Genomic DNA, 19,991 nt, shown 5'->3' on the forward strand with positions numbered 1-19,991 from the left:
TGCTCGCTGAAGTTGCACAAAGGAGTCCCACGTCGCCGGAGACCAACTTAGAAAGTCGTGCAATGCAGGTTAGAGTGCCGTGGACCCAGGCTTGGCTGTGCACGAAGGATTTCCGCCGGAAGTGCACAGGGGCCGGAGTAGCTTGCAAAGTCGCGGTCACCAGCAATGCAGCCCAGCGAGGTGAGGCAAGGACTTACCTCCACCAAACTTGGGCTGAAGAGTCACTGGACTGTGGGGGTCACTTGGACGGTGTCGCTGGATTCGAGGGACCTCGCTCGTCGTGCTGAGAGGAGACCCAAGGGACCGGTAATGCAGCTTTTTGGTGCCTGCGGTTGCAGGGGGACGATTCCGTCGACCCACGGGAGATTTCTTCGGAGCTTCTGGTGCAGAGAGGAGGCAGACTACCCCCACAGCATGCACAAGCAGGAAAACAGTCGAGAAGGCGGCAGGATGAGCGTTACAGAGTTGCAGTAGTCGTCTTTGCTACTATGTTGCAGGTTTGCAGGCTTCCAGCGCGGTCAGCGGTCGATTCCTTATCAGAAGGTGAAGAGGGAGATGCAGAGGAACTCGGCTGAGCTCATGCATTCGTTATCTGAAGTTTCCCCAGAGACAGAGACCCTAAATAGCCAGAAAAGAGGGTTTGGCTACCTAGGAGAGAGGAAAGGCTACTAACACCTGAAGGAGCCTATCAGCAGGAGTCTCTGACGTCACCTGGTGGCACTGGCCACTCAGAGCAGTCCAGTGTGCCAGCAGCACCTCTGTTTCCAAGATGGCAGAGGTCTGGAGCACACTGGAGGAGCTCTGGACACCTCCCAGGGGAGGTGCAGGTCAGGGGAGTGGTCACTCCCCTTTCCTTTGTCCAGTTTCGCGCCAGAGCAGGGGCTAAGGGGTCCCTGAACCGGTGTAGACTGGCTTATGCAGAATTGGGCACCTCTGTGCCCAACAAAGCATTTCCAGAGGCTGGGGGAGGCTACTCCTCCCCTGCCTTCACACCATTTTCCAAAGGGAGAGGGTGTCACACCCTCTCTCAGAGGAAGTTCTTTGTTCTGCCATCCTGGGCCAGGCCTGGCTGGACCCCAGGAGGGCAGATGCCTGTCTGAGGGGTTGGCAGCAGCAGCAGCTGCAGTGAAACCCCAGGAAGGGCAGTTTGGCAGTACCAGGGTCTGTGCTACAGACCACTGGGATCATGGGATTGTGCCAACTATGCCAGGATGGTATAGAGGGGGCAATTCCATGATCATAGACATGTTACATGGCCATATTCGGAGTTACCATGGTGAAGCTACATATAGGTAGTGACCTATATGTAGTGCACGCATGTAATGGTGTCCCCGCACTCACAAAGTTCAGGGAATTGGCTCTGAACAATGTGGGGGCACCTTGGCTAGAACCAGGGTGCCCTCACACTAAGTAACTTTGCACCTAACCTTTACCAGGTAAAGGTTAGACATATAGGTGACTTATAAGTTACTTAAGTGCAGTGTAAAATGGCTGTGAAATAACGTGGACGTTATTTCACTCAGGCTGCAGTGGCAGGCCTGTGTAAGAATTGTCAGAGCTCCCTATGGGTGGCAAAAGAAATGCTGCAGCCCATAGGGATCTCCTGGAACCCCAATACCCTGGGTACCTCAGTACCATATACTAGGGAATTATAAGGGTGTTCCAGTAAGCCAATGTAAATTGGTAAAATTGGTCTCTAGCCTGTTAGTGACAATTTGAAAGTAATGAGAGAGCATAACCACTGAGGTTCTGGTTAGCAGAGCCTCAGTGAGACAGTTAGGCACCACACAGGGAACATATACATGCACACCTATGAGCACTGGGGCCCTGTGTGACAGGGTCCCAGTGACACATACATATAGGCCACAAACCTATGAGCACTGGGGTCCTGACCAGCAGGATCCCAGTGACACATAACAAACATACTGAAAACATAGTGTTTTCACTATGAGCACTGAGGCCTGGCTATCAGGATCCCAGTGAGACAGTGAAAACAGTGACAAACACCCTGACATACACTCACAAACAGGCCAAAAGTGGGGGTAACAAGGCTAGAAAGAGGCTACCTTCTCACACCAGGTCTGTGCTAGAGACTTGGGGGATCATGGAATTGTCTCCCCAATGCCAGAATGGCATTGGGGTGACAATTCCATGATCTTAGACATGTTACAGGGCCATGTTCGGAGTTTCCATAGTGACGCTATACATAGGTAGTGACCTATGTATAGTGCACACGTGAAATGATGTCCCCGCACTCACAAAGTCCGGGGAGTTTGCCCTGAACGATGTGGGGGCACCTTGGCCAGTGCCAGGGTGCCCACACACTAAGTAACTTAGCACCCAACCTTCTCCACGTGAAGGTTAGACATATAGGTGACTTATAAGTTACTTAAGTGCAGTGGTAAATGGCTGTGAAATAACGTGGACGTTATTTCACTCAGGCTGCAATGGCAGGCCTGTGTAAGAATTGTCAGAGCTCCCTATGGGTGGCAAAAGAAATGCTGCAGCCCATAGGGATCTCTTGGAACCCCAATACCTTGGGTACCCAGGTACCATATACTAGGGAATTATAAGGGTGTTCCAGTGTGCCAATCAGAATTGGTAAAATTAGTCACTAGCCTGCAGTGACAATTTTAAAGCAGAGATAGAGCATAAACACTGAGTTTCTGGTTAGCAGAGCCTCAGTGATAAAGTTAGGCACCACACAGTGAACACATATAGGCCACAAACTTATGAGCACTGGGGTCCTCGCTAGCAGGATCCCAGTGACACATATCAAACATACTGACAACATAGGGTTTTTACTATGAGCACTGGGCCCTGGCTAGCAGGATCCCAGTGAGACAGCAAAAACGCCCTGACATATACTCACAAACAGGCTGAAAGTGGGGGTAACAAGGCTAGAAAGAGGCTACCTTACCTACACATCCCCCCCACCCCTCAAACGAAGGACAATAAGGCTAACCTTGGCCAGTTGGGTCTTTATTGTCTAAGTGGTGATAATTGGAGAGTAGCTCTGCAATAGATTGGTTATTACCTTTATCATTCACTATATGGTTACTTCCCTGTGGGGATGTAAACCACCCTGTTTGAAGTTGTTTAGCTAAGCAACAATGTGAAGATGTATTTTCAGAGTTTCTATCAGTAAGTTTTAGTTTAGAGCAGTGGGAATTGTCCACTGAACCTATTTGTAGTGATGGAAATGCCAGACAGGGATGCTGTCTCAGAAAAGCCATAGCTGGGCAAAAACTTTGTCCACATGGCTGTAAGAGAGAACAGGGATGCTGGTTCTCTTGAGTTGGAGCAGGGCAGGGATGCTGTCCTATGAGCTCCACACTAGGGCAGGGCTGCTGTCCTAAGTGTTTTGAGGCAGTGCAGGGTTGCTGCACTAAAGTTTCTCTGGGAGGGTTGGAGGGATGCTCCATGTTAACTAAAATGGTGCACTTTTTCTCACCAATATGAGTTATCCCACAGAGAGGTACTTCCACCTCAGGGAGTACAGCTATGCCAGATGATGTTTCCCTTGGTACAGGTGCCACCCCAGGAGAGGTTTCTCCCACCACAGGAATGGTATCCTGAATGGCAGGGTGGGTAGGGGAAACTTTGATGCCCTTTTCATCTGTTGTTGGAGAAGGATTCTGAGTTTTCAGGCCTTTTTCTCTCCTTCGCTTTTTCATTTCAGCTGAAATGAGAGGAAGCAATTCCCCAGGGATACCCATCATGGCTGCATGGGTATTAAGCTCTACCTCAGCCCAACCTGAGGCCTCTAGGTCATTACCTAAGAAACAGTCTACAGGTAAGCTAGGTGATACTACCACCTGCTTAGGGCCAGTAACTCCACCCCAACTAAACTGAATTATAGCTAAGGGAAGAAACTTAGTGGAGTTATGGACATCAATAATCTTGTACTGTTGTCCAATGATGTGTTGTGCAGGAGACACTAGGTTTTCATTCACCAAAGTGGTAGTGGCACCTGTGTCCCTGTAGGCCTGGGCCTCAACACCATTTATTGAAACTGTTTGCCTGTACGTATCCATTGTAAGGGGACAAGCAGCCAGTGTGGCAAGGCCAATGCCACTAGGTGTGACAGAAACTGTCTTGGGACTGACTACCCCAGTTTCTATGATGGACCCATAAGTGAACCCAACTACACCCTTATTTTGACTGTTGCCAGCAGTCCTACCACTATTACCACTACTGCTAGTGGCACTAGAGTTTGATGTATTAGTGGTGGTAGGCTCAGGGGGTTTACCTGGGCAGGACATATCCCTTGGCCAATGGCCTTTATTTTTACACACATAGCAGCAAGGCTTTTTAATGTGTGTGGGTTGTGGAGAAGAGGAAGAAGTTAATTTATCCCCACCCCCTGAAGAGTGTTTAAGATTTGAAGAAGGATCTTTGGTTTTACCTTTATCCCCTCTGCTTATCCTGAGATTTCTCACCATCTTTCTTCTTGCCATCCTTGTCACCTCCTGTATGAACCTTTCTGTTCACTCTTGCTCTGACCCATTTGTCTGCCCCTCCCAATTCTTGGGGAGAGGTCAGATCTGAGTCTGCCAAGTACTGGTGCAACAAATCAGAGACAAATTGTTAAGAATATGCTCTCTCAGGGTTAGATTATACAGGCTTTCATAGTCAGAAACTTTACTGTCATGCAACCAACCCTCCAAGGCCTTCACTGAACAGTCCACAAAATCTGTCCAGTCTTAAGAGGACTCTTTTCTGGTGTTTCTGAACTTAATCCTGTTTTGTTCAGTGGTTAAGCCAAATCCATCCAAGAGTGGATCCTTCAAAACTTTGTAATTATTGGCATCACTTTCTCTGACAGTAAGGAGCCTATCCCTACCCTTTCCAGTGAAAGATAGCCACAAGATAGCAGCCCACTGCCTTTGAGGGACCAACTGTACCATACAGGCCCTCTCAAGTGCAGCAAACCACTTATTAATGTCACCCCCCTTCTTGTAAGGGCGGGCTATCTTATGCAGGTTTCTGGAATCTTGCTCTCTAACAGGATTACTATCTGAAACACTGCTGCTGCCACCATGGGGAACTAACCCCAATCTCTGTCTTTCCCTCTCTATAGCCAGGGATTTTATGTCTAAGGCCAGCTGCTGCTGTTTAAGCTTCAGTCCAACCTCAGCTTTCTGAGTTCCCTTTCCAATAAGTTATCCTCAGGGTGGGAGGCTTGGGAATGTTTGGACACAGAGGAGATTTGGGATTTGGCAGAGAGAGACCTGCCCTAACTGGCTGGATCCTAATAACCTGGCCTCTAGGAGTGAAAGATGCTCTACTAATGTGAGACCCTCTAACACTACCAGTGTCACTAGCTGGCCTGCTAGATGGCAGGTCTTTGTAAGAACCCTCCCCAGTATCTTCAGGGAACTCCTCTGAGTCTGACTGGGCAGCTTCCCCTCCTACCTCCTCTTTCTGAGATGGGCCGGACTGGTTCTGGTCATTTTCTAAGAGCAGGTTAAAGAGGAACTCTTTTGTAGGGTTTTTAACCATTGCTTAAACCTCTTTCTAAACAGAGACCCCTCAAACCTTTGTATTTGAAACTCTCACAACTTTGGGAGTGAGCTCTACTGAAGACATGATAGAAAAGGTCTAAGACAGAGAAAGAAAAAGTTTTAGAACTTTAGAAAGCACAGAGAAAAACTTTTTCAAACTTTTAGAAAACTTTTAAAAGTTTTCAGAACTTTTCTGAAACGTAGTAAAAAGTTTTAGAGCAGAACAGTAAACTGTTTCGGTTCAATGTACATATATTGAAATATTTGGTATATGTTTTTCTTATGAAAAGCACCAAATGACAAAGTGGTAAAGCAGTTACAAGTACTTATCCCACCGCTGCACCACCAATGTAGGAGGCTGGCCTGGCTTATAGGGGGTGCCTTGTGGTACTTACACCTTGTGCCAGGTCCAGTTATCCCTTATTAGTAGAATAGAGGTGTTTCTAGCAGCTTAGGCTTATAGAGGTAGCTATGGCAAAGGAGCTTAGGCTGAACTAGGAGACATGCAAAGCTCCTACTATACCACTTATATCATATGCACAATATCATAAGAAAACACAATACTCAGAGCTACTAAAAACAATGGTACTTTATTATAGTGACAATATGCCAAAAGTATCTCAGAGGATACCCTCACTTAGGAGGTAAGTAATATACACAAATTATATGTACACAAACCCAAAACAGGTAAGTAACAGTTAGAAAAGTAGTGCAAACAATGTGGAATCACAATAGGACACAATAGGTAGAAATAGGCCTAGGGGCAACACAAACCATATACTCCAAAAGTGGAATGCGAACCACGAATGGACCCCAGACCTAGTGTAGGTTGTAGAGGGTCGCTGGGACTGTGAGAAAACAGTGAGGGTGTCCAAGATACCCCACCCCAAGACCATGAAAAGTAGGAGTAAGGCTACCCTACTACCCCAGGAAGACAGTATAGTCGAGATAGGGGATTCTGCAAGAACCACAACCACCAGCAAAAGACTGAAGACGGATTCCTGGACCTGAGGACCTGTAAAGGAAGGGGACCAAGTCCAAGAGTCATGCAAGTGTCCGGGGGGGCAGGAGCACACTAAACCCCGGATGAAGGTACAAATGGGCTGCCTTTGGGTGGAAGAAGCCAAAGATTCTGCATTAATGGAAGGTGCCAGGAACTTCTCCTGTGGTCAGAAGATGTCTTACGGCGTGGTGGAGGATGCAGATGTGTTTTCACGCAGAAATACTGCAAACAAGCTTCGCTAGCTGCAAGAGTCGCAGTTGAGGTTTTTGGGTGCTGCTGAGGACCAGGAAGGAACATGATGTAACCCCTTGAAGGAGGTGACAGAGGGGTTGCTCAGCAACTCAGAGAGCCCCCACAAAAGCAGGCAGCACCTGTAGAAGTGCTGTAACAGGCACTTAGAAGATCTGAGGACAGCGGTCGACTCAGAGTCACAAAGGAGGGTCCCACGACGTTGGAGTCCAACTCAGTGAGTTGGGCAATGCAGGAAGGAGTGCTGGGGACCCAGGCTAGGCTGTGTACAAAGGAATCATTGGAAAAGTGCACAGAAGCTGGAGCAGCTGCAGATCATGCAGTACACCGGATTACTGTCTGGCGTGGGGAGGCAAGGACTTACCTGCACCAAATTTGGACAGGAGGGCCACTGGACTGTGGGAGACATTTGGACCCAGCTCCTGTGTTCCAGGGACGCCCTCCTCAGGATGAGAGTGGACCCAGAGGACCGGTGATGCAGAAGTTTGGTGCCTGCGTTGGCAGGGGGAAGATTCCGGTGACACACGGGAGATTTCTTCTTGGCTTCCAGTGCAGGGTGAAGACAGACAGCCCTCAGAGCATGCACCACCAGGAAACAGTCGAGAAAGCCGGCAGGATGGGGCGCTACAATGTTGCTGGTAGTCGTCTTGCTACTTTGTTGCAGTTTTGCAGGCGTCCTGGAGCAGTCAGCAGTCAATCCTTGGCAGAAGTCAAAGAGGGAAGTGCAGAGGAACTCTGGTGAGCTCTTGCATTCGTTATCTGAGGAATAGCCCAGAGGAGAGACCTTAAATAGCCCAAAAAGGAGGATTGGCTACTGAGAAAGATAAGCACCTAACAGAGGGGGTCTCTGACGCCACCTTCTGGCACTGGCCACTCAGAGCAGTCCATTGCGCCCCAACACCTCTGTATCCAAGATGGCAGAGTTCTGGGACACACTGGAGGAGCTCTGGGCACCTCCCCTGGGAGGTGCTGGTCAGGGGAGTGGTCACTCCCCTTTCCTTTGTCCAGTTTCACGCCAGAGCAGGACTGGGAGATCCCTGAACCGGTGTAGACTGGCTTATGCATAGACGGGCACCATCTGTGCCCATCAAAGCATTTCCCGAGGCTGGGGGAGGCTACTCCTCCCCAGCCCTTCACGCCTATTTCCAAAGGGAGAGGGTGTAGCACCCTCTCACAGAGGAAATCCTTTTTTCTGCCTTCCTGGGACCAGGCTCCCCAGGCCCCAGGGGGGCAGAAACCTGTCTGAGGGGTTGGCAGCAGCAGCTGCAGTGGAGACCCCGGAAAGGCAGTTTGGCAGTACCCGGGTTCTGTGTGAGAGACCCGGGGATGCATGGAATTGTCCCCCCAATACCAGAATGGTATTGGGGTGACAATTCCATGATCCTAGACATGTTACATGGCCATGTTTGGAGTTGCCATTGTGATGCTACATATAGGTAGTGACCTATATGTAGTGCACGCGTGTAATGGTGTCCCCGCACTCACAAAGTCCGGAGATTTTGCCTCGAACAATGTGGGGGCACCTTGGCTAGTGTCAGGGTGCCCACACACTAAGTAACTTTGCACCTAACCTTCACCAAGTGAGGGTTAGATATATAGGTGACTTATAAGTTACTTATGTGCTGTGAAAAATGGCTGTGAAATAACGTGGACTTTATTTCCCTCAGGCTGCAGTGGCAGTCTGTGTAAGAATTGACTGAGCTCCCTATGGGTGGCAAAAGAAATGCTGCAGCCCATAGGGATCTCTTGGAACCCCAATACCCTGGGTACCTAGGTACCATATACTAGGGAATTATTAGGGTGTTCCAGTGTGCCAATGTGAATTGGTAAATTTAGTCACTAGCCTGTTAGTGACAAATCTGGAAAGCAGAGAGAGCATAACCACTGAGGTTCTGGTTAGCAGAGCCTCAGTGAGACAGTTAGGCACCACACAGGGAATACATATAGGCCACAAACCTATGTGCACTGGGCACTGGCTAGCAGGATCCCAGTGAGACAGCAAAAACACACTGACATATACTCACAAACAGGCCAAACGTGGGGGTAACAAGGCTAGAAAGAGGCTACCTTCCTACAACACCCCTCTACAAGGGCTGTTCGCAATGGTGCCCAGTACTGAGACAGAAGCAGCAATGCACCTCTATACCGAGCTGATCTGCACATGTCTAACCCTCTGCGGACACATCCACGGAGCTCTCGTGACACCCCTCTACCAGGGCTGTTTGCACTGGTGTCTCGGTACTGAAAATAAATTAAGGGAAATGGTTTTAAAAAAAAACTGTTTATGAATGAATCAAGGTCTGGGGAAAATACAAGAGAAAGTAACTTATAGGACTATCAATAACAACAAGTTTGACAACCTCCTAATGCTACAGGCATATGGGAGACTGACATTGGTACATTTGATGACCTAGACTGGGAAGCAGCGCTGATGTTCCCCCGAAAAGGTGGCTATTAGAGCCGGACTACATCTTATTCAATTTGGAATCCTGGATTGATCTACTGTGACAGAACTCACCTTCATAAACTGGGAAACGCAGCCTCACCACACTGCTTACGCTGTGGGTACGAACAGGGTGTCTTCATTCACACACTCTGGACATGCACAATCTTACAAACCTACTGGCATTATGTGCTCTCAGAGGCTGGCACCATTCTGGGGGTGCAACTCCCGAATGACCCTCACTATGCTGGGAATACCCAATAATGTGGATATACCACAATGTAGGATCGGACGATATTGGTGAGCGGTGCCATGTAGATGTTAAAAAGGGTCGGGCTGAGTGAGGTTGTTTGGGGAACGTCGCAGATGGTCTTGGTGGCTTCAAAAAGAAAGGAAGGGAGGGAGGCGGAATCTTTGGGTTCTGCCGGAGAGGAAGGATGTGATCCAGTGCAGGGCTTTGTGGTGGATCCCTGCATTGTGGAGACAGGTGCGAAGAGTGTGGTGGCAGACGGTGTCGAAGGCAACCGAGAGGTGTAGGAGGATAAGGGCCGCAGTTTCGCCTTTTTTGAGCATGGTCCTGATGTCTTCGGTTGCAGCGATGAGGGCGATCTCGGTGATGTGGTTGCTACGAAAACCGGATTGAGAAGTGTCCAGCGTGTTGTTGTCTTCAAGGAAGTGGGTCAGTTGTCCGTTGACGATCTTTTCAATGACCTTCGCCGGGAAGGGGAGGAGGGAGAGGGGCCGGTAGTTTTTTAGGTCACTTGGGTCTGCTTTGGGTTTCTTCAGCAGGGCGTTGACTTCGGCGAGCTTCCATGTTTCCGGGAAGTTGGCGGTCTCGAAGGAGCTGTTGATGATCAAACGGAGTTGAGGGGCGATGATGTAGCTTGCTTTGTTGAAGACATGGAAGGGGCACGGGTTGTAGGGTGAGCTGGAGTGGATGGTGCTCACGGTTTTGGTGGTATCCTCGTCGTTGATGTGGGTCCAGGAGAGCAAGAGAGCAAGATGGAAGATGGAACTGAGAGTTTAGTACATATTGCAATTCTATAATAAAATTTTAATTTATAAGAAACAATCAAAAGCAACTTTAAACATTTTATTATGACAAGACAATTTAACAACAATACACAACTACAACTATATTAACAAACTATAGCAACAGCTATAAAACACACAAAATAAAACAACTTTATTAACATATAACATTTTTCTCTGACGATCATCAGTGTGAGAAAGTAGCCTCTTTCTAGCCTTGTTACCCCCACTTTTGGCCTGTTTGTGAGTGTATGTCAGGGTGTTTTCACTGTCTCACTGGGATCCTGCTAGCCAGGGCCCAGTGCTCATAGTGAAAACCCTATGTTTTCAGTATGTTTGTTATGTGTCACTGGGACCCTGCTAGTCAGGACCCCAGTGCTGATAAGTTTGTGGCCTATATGTATGTGTTCCCTGTGTGGTGCCTAACTGTCTCACTGAGGCTCTGCTAACCAGAACCTCAGTGGTTATGCTCTCTCTGTACAAATTGTCACAAACAGGCTAGTGACCAATTTCACCAATTTACATTGGCATACTGGAACACCCTTATAATCCCCTAGTATATGGTACTGAGGTACCCAAAGTATTGGGGTTCCAGGAGATCCCTATGGGCTGCAGCATTTCTTTTGCCACCCATAGGGAGCTCAGACAATTCTTACACAGGCCTGCCAGTGCAGCCTGAGTGAAATAATGTCCACGTTATTTCACAGCCATTTACCACTGCACTTAAGTAACTGATAAGTCACCTATATGTCTAACCTTCACCTGGTAAAGGTTAGGTGCAAAGTTACTTAGTGTGTGGGCACCCTGGCACTAGCCAAGGTGCCCCCACATCGTTCGGGGCAAACTCCCTGGACTTTGTGAGTGCGGGGACATCATTACACGCGTGCACTATACATAGGTCACTTCCTATGTATAGCGTCACAATGGTAACTCCGAACATGGCCATGTAACATGTCTAAGATCATGGAATTGTCACCCCAATACCATTCTGGAATTGGGGGGACATTTCAATGATCCCCCGGGTCTCCAGCACAGTACCCGGGTACTGCCAAACTGCCTTGCTGGGGTCTCCACTGCAGCTCCTGCCAACCCCTCAGACAGGTTTCTGCCCTCCTGAGGTCCAGGCAGCCCTGGCCCAGGAAGGTAGAACAAAGGATTTCCTCTGAGAGAGGGTGTTACACCCTCTCCCTTTGGAAATAGGTTTGAAGGCTGGGGAGAAGTAGCCTCCCCCAGCCTCTGGAAATGCTTTGATGGGCACAGATGGTGCCCATCTCTGCATAAGCAAGTCTACACCGGTTCAGGGATGCCCCTGCCCTGCTCTGGCGTGAAACTGGACAAAGGAAAGGGGAGTGACCACTCCCCTGACCTGCACCTCCCAGGGGAGGTGCCCAGAGCTCCTCCAGTGTGTACCAGACCTCTGCCATCTTGGAAACAGAGGTGTTGGTGGCACACTGGACTGCTCTGAGTGGCCAATGCCAGCAGGTGACGTCAGAGGCTCCTTCTGATAGGCTCTTACCTCTCTTGGCAGCCAATCCTCCTTCCTTGGTAGCCAAACCTCCTTTTCTGGTTATTTAGGGTCTCTGCTTTGTGGAATTCTTCAGATAACGAATGCAAGAGCTCACCAGAGTTCCTCTGCATCTCCCTCTCACCTTCTACCAAAGGATCGACCGCTGACTGCTCAGGACGCCTGCAAAACCGCAACAAAGTAGCAAGACGACTACTAGCAACATTGTAGCGCCTCATCATGCCGGCTTTCTCGACTGTTTCCAAGTGGTGCATGCTCTGGGGGTAGCCTGCCTTCACCCTGCACCAGAAGCTCCGACGAAATCTCCCGTGGCTCGACGGAATCTTCCCCCTGCTAACGCAGGCACCAAAAGACTGCAACACTGGTCCTCTGGGTCCCCTCTCATCCTGACGAGCATGGTCCCTGGAACTCAGCAACTCTGTCCAAGTGACTCCCACAGTCCAGTGACTCTTCAGTCCAAGTTTGGTGGAGGTAAGTCATTGACTGCATTGCTGGGTACCATGTGATTTGCAGCTGCTCCGGCTCCTGTGCACTCTTCCAGGATTTCCTTCGTGCACAGCCAAGCCTGGGTCCCCGACACTCTATCCTGCAGTGCACAACCTTCTGAGTTGTCCTCTGGCATCGTGGGACTCCCTTCTGTGACTTTGTGTGGACTCCGGTTCACTTTCCTTCCAAGTGCCTGTTCAGGTACTTTTGCGTGTGCTGCCTGCTTCTGTGAGGGCTCGCTGAGTTGCTGGGTGCCCCCTCTGTTTCCTCCTCCAAGTGGCGACATCCTGGTCCCTCCTGGGCCACAGTAGCACCCAAAAACCTCTACCACTACACTTGCAGCTAGCAAGGCTTGGTTGCAGTCTTTCTGCGTGGGAACACCTCTGCAGGCTTCATTGCGACGTGGGACATCGATCCTCCAAAGGGGAAGTTCCTAGTCCTCTTCTTTCTTGCAGAACTCCAAGCTTCTTCCAACAGGTGGCAGCTTCCTTGAACCCTCAGCTGGCATTTCCTGGGCTCCTGCCCACTCTCAACACTGTGGCGACTATTGGACTTGGTCCCCTTGTCTTACAGGTACTCAGTTCTTGAAATCCACTGTTGTTCCATTGCTGGTGTTTGTTCTTCCTGCAGAATCCCCCTATCACGACTTCGGTGCTCTCTGGGGATAGTAGGTACACTTTACACCTACTTTTCAGGGTCTTGGGGTGGGCTATTTTTCCAACCCTCACTGTTTTCTTACAGTCCCAGCGACCCTCTACAAGCTCACATAGGTTTGGGGTCCATTTGTGGTTCGCATTCCACTTTTGGAGTATATGGTTTGTGTTGCTCCTATACCTATGTGCTCCTATTGCAATCGATTGTAATTCTACACTGTTTGCATTTTTTTACTTGCTATTACTTACCTAATTTTGGTTTGTGTACATATATCTTGTGTATATAACTTATCCTCATACTGAGGGTACACACTGAGATACTTTTGGCATATTGTCATAAAAATAAAGTACCTTTATTTTTAGTAACTCTGTGTATTGTGTTTTCTTATGATATTGTGCATATGACACCAGTGGTATAGTAGGAGCCTTACATGTCTCCTAGTTCAGCCTAAGCTGCTTTGCCATAGCTACCTTCTATCAGCCTAAGCTGCTAGAAACACATCTTCTACACTAATAAGGGATAACTGGACCTGGCACAAGGTGTAAGTACCTCTGGTACCCACTACAAGCCAGGCCAGCCTCCTACAGTCAGGCTTATCTCAGAAGCAATGTGCAATGCATTTGCACATAACACACAGTAATAAGTGAAAACACTACAAAAGGACACCACAAAAATAGCCAATATTTATCTATATAAAAGAAGACCAAATATGATAAAAATCCAACATACAGTAATACAAATATGTATTCTGCAAGATTTACTCAAAAATACAGTTCCTTGAAGTCGATAGCTCCACCTGGGCTCTCACAACATCGTGATCAACAAAACCAACAGTTCAGGCTGGCCGTGGCATTGCGGGCCAGCAACGGCTTTGGGAAGATCCGCAAACAGTATCTTGGATGTGCAGGGCTTCATGATGGTCGCGGTGAGCTCCGGAGAGCAACATCGCAGGTGTCGCGGTGTCAGTTCCAGAGGCAGTGCGGGAGTCGTCGGGCCCTTGAAGTTCACATGCATTGTGGATCGAACTCCAGGCTGATGAAGTCAGGTGCACCGGCGTGGATGGCGTCGGGGCTGTGGTGCAAAGCGGGACGATGTATCGTGCGGTGCCCACAAGTCACGGTGCAGGCAGCGGCTCAGTGACGGCATCCAGCGGCGTCGGTGAGACCAGGTCTACGGTGGGAAGCGGGCAGTGTGGCGTGCGGTGTCCACAGGTCACGGTGCAGGCAGAGGCAGTGTAGTTGCTGAAGCGCTGTCGTTGGTAGGCACAAGCCAGTGGGACGGGACAGTGCTTCGTGACCCTCATGAGCGGTGTCCACAGGCCACAGTGCAGGCAGGATGCCTGGTGACGACACGGGAGTCGATGATGCTGGCGTCGGTGGACCGGGGCTGCAGAGTGGGATGGGACGATGCTTCGCCTACCTCACGAGTGGTGTCCACAGGCCACGGTGCAGGCAGCGGCGCTGGTGTCAGCAGGAGTGTCAGGGATGCTCAGGCTGCGGTATGAGCAGGTGATGCCGGAGTGCTGGGGCCCACAGGTTGCGGTGCGAGCAGCAGCTCAGTGAACTCGTCCGATGACGGCGTCGGTGAGACCAGGGTCACGGTGCGAAGCGGGGCAATGCGTCTCCGTGCGGCATCAGCAAATCACGGTGCAGGCCAGCAGTGTCGCTGACGGCGCCGCAGTGGTTTCTCCTCTTGAACAGCACAAAACACACAGTTTCCAGTGCTGCAGGTCGAGGAAACTGAAGTCTTTGGTGTCCCTGAGACTTCCAACAGGAGGCAAGCTCTACTCCAAGCCCTTGGAGAACTTTTGCAAGCAGGACACACAGCAAAGTTCACCCTTTGCACTCTTTTCAGACAGAAGCAGCAACTGCAGGCCAGTCCAGCAAAGCAGCACAGCAAAGGGACAGTACTTCCCCTTCAGCTCTTCTCCTTGCAGAAGTTCCTCTTGATTCCAGAAAGATTCTAAAAGTCTGGGGGTTTGGGTCTTCCTTTCATACCTCTTTCTGCCTTTGAAGTTGGCAAGCTTCAAAGCAAAGTCTCAAGTGTTTGCAAGATCCTTCCTTGTTCAGGCCAGGCTCCAGACACACACCAGAGGGTCAGAGACTGCATTGTGTGAGGGCAGACACAGTCCTTTCAGGTGTGAAAGACCACTCCTCCCTCCCCTCTAGCTCAGATGGCTCATCAGGATATGCAGGCTGCACCCCGACCCCTTTTGTGTCACTGTCTAGAGAGGTGCAAAACAGCCCAACTGTCAAACTGACCCACACAGACAATCCACAAACAGGCAGAGTCACAGAATGGTTTAAGCAAGAACATGCCTACTTTCTAAAAGTGGCGTTTTCAAACAGACAATTTAAAAAACAACTGCAATAAAAGATGTATTTTAAATTGTGAGTACAGAGACCCTGAACTCCACATTGTTATCTGCTCTCAAGGGGAATCTGTGCATTAAGGATATTTAAAGGCAGCCCCCATGTTAACCTATGATCGAGATAGGCCTTACACAGTGAAAACCGAATTTGGCAGTATTTCACTGTTAGGACATATAAAACACACTGGTATATGTCCTACCTTAAACATGCACTGCACCCTGCCCCTGGGGCTACCTAGGGCCTACCTTAGGGGTGTCTTTCATGTAGTGAAAGGGAAGGTTTGGGCCTGGCAAGTGGGTACACTTGCCAAGTCGAATTGGCAGTTTAAAACTGCACACACAGACACTGCAGCGGCAGGTCTGAGCCATGTTTACAGGGCTACTCATGTGGGTGGCACAACCAGTGCTGCAGGCCCACTAGTAGCATTTGATTTACAGGCCCTAGGCACCTCTAGTTTACTTTACTAGGGACTTACTAGTAAATCAAATATGCCAACAATGGAAATGCCAATCACCAATACACTTTACACAGAGAGCATATGCACTCTAGCACTGGTTAGCAGTGGTAAAGTGCCCAGAGTCCTAAAGCCAACAAAAACAGGTCAGAAAAGTTAGGAGGAAGGAGGCAAAAAGATCGGGAATGACCCTGCATAAAGGACCAGATGCAACAAGTGCATTGAGAAGTATTCATTTAAAAGTGATAGTTTTCAAACATAAATTTAGAAACTTAAATTTGGAAACATTAATTCTTCCCCTTACCCTGAGAACAGCACCAACAGTAAATTAAAGAGGCAAGTCACTTGGCATGAGCACTTTATGGGCGGCCTGGGTTCCTATCATAAATTAACAACATTATAGTTTATTAAAGCAAACCTTGGTTTTGTGTAGATCACACCATGAAATCATGTATTTCGAGGTCCTCTTACATGTGATAATGCAGATAAAAGAGAGAAAGTGAAATTAAACAATTGCCTAGAATCACACAATTTGGAAAAGTGGGGAAGCGGGGATTAATTCCAGATTTTCTGGTTTTCCTATTGTTCATTTCAGCCACTAGATGTATATCCTTTGCTTCTCCTACACCTACCTTACTACCAATCCCCCGAGCCACCCCACCCAACCACCACTGCCCTGGCATCAATGCGGCCCCTGGGCACATCACAAACCAAGCTCTTTGGCCCTTGTAAAAATGCTTGCAAGTACCCATGGTCTAAGCTTTACTACACTTTTCACCCACAATCAAAATTTATATCTAGTGCACCAGAAACTTCTTATCCCTTTCTCCTTAAAAATTACACACCTTCAACCAGTCTATTTTTATATTTCTGCAATAGAATTATAACATGCCATGAACTCTGCTCAAACAACTGTTTAGAAAGTAACACATTGTAGGAAGCTGGCCTGGCTTATAGTGGGTACCTGATGGTACATACACCTTGTGCCAGGTCCAGTTATCCCTTATTAGTAGATTAGTAGTGTTCTAGCAGCTTAGGCTGATACAAGTAGCTATAGCAGAGCAGTTTAGGCTGAACTAGAATACATGCAAAGCTCCTACTATACCACTTATATCTTATAGGTACTATATCAGAAGAAACACAATACTTAGGGTTACTAAAAATAAAGGTATTTTATTTTAGTGACAATGTGCCAAAAATATCTCAGAGGATATACTCCCTTAGGAGGTAAGTAAAATACACAAAATATACACACAAACCAAAATCAGGTAAGTAAAACAGTCAGAAAGTAGTGCAAACACTGTAGAATACAATAGGATGCAATAGGCCTAGGGGCAACACAAACCATATACTAAGAAAGTGGAATGCGAACCACGAATGGACCCCTAGGCTAGTGTAGTGAGTAGAGGGTTGATGGGAGTGTAAGAAAATACTAAGGGTGTCCAAGATACCCCACCCCAAGACCCTGAAAAGTAGGAGTAAAGTTACCCTACTTTCCCAGAAACACACTAAACTCCTGATAGAGGATTCTGCAAAGACCACAACAGACTACAAAGCACTGAAGACAGATTCCTGGACCTGAGGACCTGCAAAGGAAGGGGACCAAGTCCAAGAGTCGTGAAAGTGTCCAGGGGGGCAGGAGCCCACTAATCCCCGGATGAAGGTGCAAAATGGCTGCCTCTGGATGGAAGAAGCTGAAGATTCTGCAACAACGAAAGGTGCTAGGAACTTTTCCTTTGTGCAGAAGATGTCCCACGGAGTGCTGGAGGATGCAGAATTGTTTCTTTGGAGATAGACTGCAAACAAGCCTTGCTAGCTGCACAGGTCGCAGTTGAAGAAAAAGGGTGCTGCCCAGGTCCAGGAAGGACCAGGATGTTGCCACTTAGGAGAGGAGACAGAGGGGGCCCTCAGCAACATGGAGAGCCCATGCACTAGAAGGCAGCACTGGCAGAAGTCCTTGAACACGGGTTCAAGAAGACTGAGCATGGCAGTTGTCTCAACACTACAAAAGAGGGTCCCACGAAGTTGGAGATCAACTCAGGGAGTTGAGCAATGCAGGACGGAGTGCTGGGGACCTGGGCTAGGCTGTGCACAAAGGATTCTTTGCAAAAGTGCACAGAATCCCTAGCAGCTGCAGTTCACGCTGTGCACAGGATTACTGTCTGGAGAAGGGAGGCAAGGACTTACCTCTTCCAAATTTGAACAGTTGGACCACTGGACAGTCTGAGTCACTAGGGTCCACCACCTGTGTTCCAGGGGCCACGCTCGTCAGGATGAGAGGGGTCCCAGAGTACCGGTGATGCCGAAGTTTAGTGCCTGCTGGAGCAGGGGGAAGATTCCGTCAACCCACGGGGGATTTCTTCATGGCTTCCAGTGCAGGATTAAGGCAGGCAGCCCCCAAAGCATGCACCACCAGGAAACAGTTGAGAAAGCCGGCGGGATTAGGTGCTACAATGTCGCTGGTTGTCTTCTTGCTACTTTGTTGCAGTTTTGCAGGTGTCCTGAAGCAGTCAGCGGTCAGTCCTTGGCAGAAGTCAAAGAGAGAGGTGCAGAGCAACTCTGGTGAATTCTTGCAAGTTGTTATCTGAGGAAAAACCCACTGGAGAGACCCTAAATAGCCCTCAGAGGAAGATTGGCCACCTAGTCAGGTAAGCACCTATCAGGAGGGGTCTCTGACGTCACCTGCTGGGACTGGCCACTCAGAGGCCTCCATTGTGCCCTCACACCTCTGGATTCAAGGTGGCAGAGGTCTGAGACACACAAGAGGAGCTCTGGGCACCATCCCTGGGGTGGTGATGGACAGGGGAGTGGTCATTACCCTTTCCTTTTCCAGTTTCGTGCCAGAGCAGGGCTGGGGGATCCCTGAACCGGTGTAGACTGGCTTATGCAAGAAGGGCACCATCTGTGCCCTTCAAAGCATTTCCAGAGGCCAGGAGAGGCTACTCCTCTCAGGCCCTTCACACCTATTTCCAAAGGGAGAGGGTGTAACGCCCTCTCTCAGAGGAAATCCTTTGTTCTGCCTTCCTGGGACTGGGCTGCCCAGACCCCTGGAGGGCAGAACCCTGTCTCTGGGGTGGCATCAGCGGTAGCTGCAGAGAAAACCCCAGAGAGCTGGTTTGGCAGTACCCAGGGTCCACAGTGGAGCCCCAGGGATGCATGGAATTGGCACCCCAATATCAGATTTGGCATGGGCGGACAATTCCATGATCTTAGACATGTTACATGGCCATATTCTGAGTTACTATTGTGAAGCTACATATAATTATTGACCTATATGTAGTGCACGCGTGTAACGGTGTCCCCGCACTCACAAAGTCCAGAGAACTTACCCTGGATTATGTGGGGGCACCTTTGCTAGTGCAAGGGTGCCCTCACACTTAGTAACTTTGTACCTAACCTTCACTAAGTGAGGTTTAGACATATAGGTGACTTACAAGTTACTTAAGTGCAGAGTAAAATGGCTGCAAAATAATGTGTGTGTTATTTCACTCAGGCTGCAGTGGCAGTCCTGGGTAAGATTTGTCTGAGCTCCCTATGGTTGGCAAAAGAAATGCTGCAGCCCATACGGATCTCCTGGAACCCCAATACCCTGGGTACCTAGGTACCATAAACTAGGGAATTATAAAGGTGTTCCAGTGTGCCAATTAGAATTAGTAAAAATGGACACTAGCCTATAGTGACAATTTAAAAGGTAGAGAGCGCATAACCACTGAGTTTCTGGTTAGCAGAGCCTCAGTGATACAGTTAGGCACCACTCAGGGAACGCATATAGGCCACAAACTATGGGCACTGGGCCCTGGCTAGCAGGATCCCAGTGAGACAGTAAAAACACCCTGACATATACTCACAAACAGGCCAAAAGTGGGGGTAACAAGGCTAGAAAGAGGCTACCTTCCTACAACACCCCTCTACTAGGGCTTTTGCACTGGTGTCCCAGTACTGAGACAGAAGTAGCAGTGCACCTCTATAGTGAACTGTCCACGCATCACTAACCCCGCGGACAGATCCATGGATCTCCCGTGACACCCCTCTACCAGGGCTGTTCGCAATGGTGCTCCAGTACTGAGACAGAAGCAGCGGTGCACCACTTTGCTGAACTGCCCTCACATAACTAACTCCCCCTATGGACACATCCACGGAGCTCTTGTGATACCCCTCTACCAGGGCTGTTTGCTCTGGTGCCCCAGGACTGAGACAGCATCAGCAGTGCACCTCTGTACTGAACTGTCCACACATCACTAACCCCCCTATGGACACATCCACAGA

This window comes from Pleurodeles waltl, chromosome 6 (genome assembly GCF_031143425.1).
Source record: "Pleurodeles waltl isolate 20211129_DDA chromosome 6, aPleWal1.hap1.20221129, whole genome shotgun sequence".
Taxonomy (NCBI): Eukaryota; Metazoa; Chordata; class Amphibia; order Caudata; family Salamandridae; genus Pleurodeles; species Pleurodeles waltl.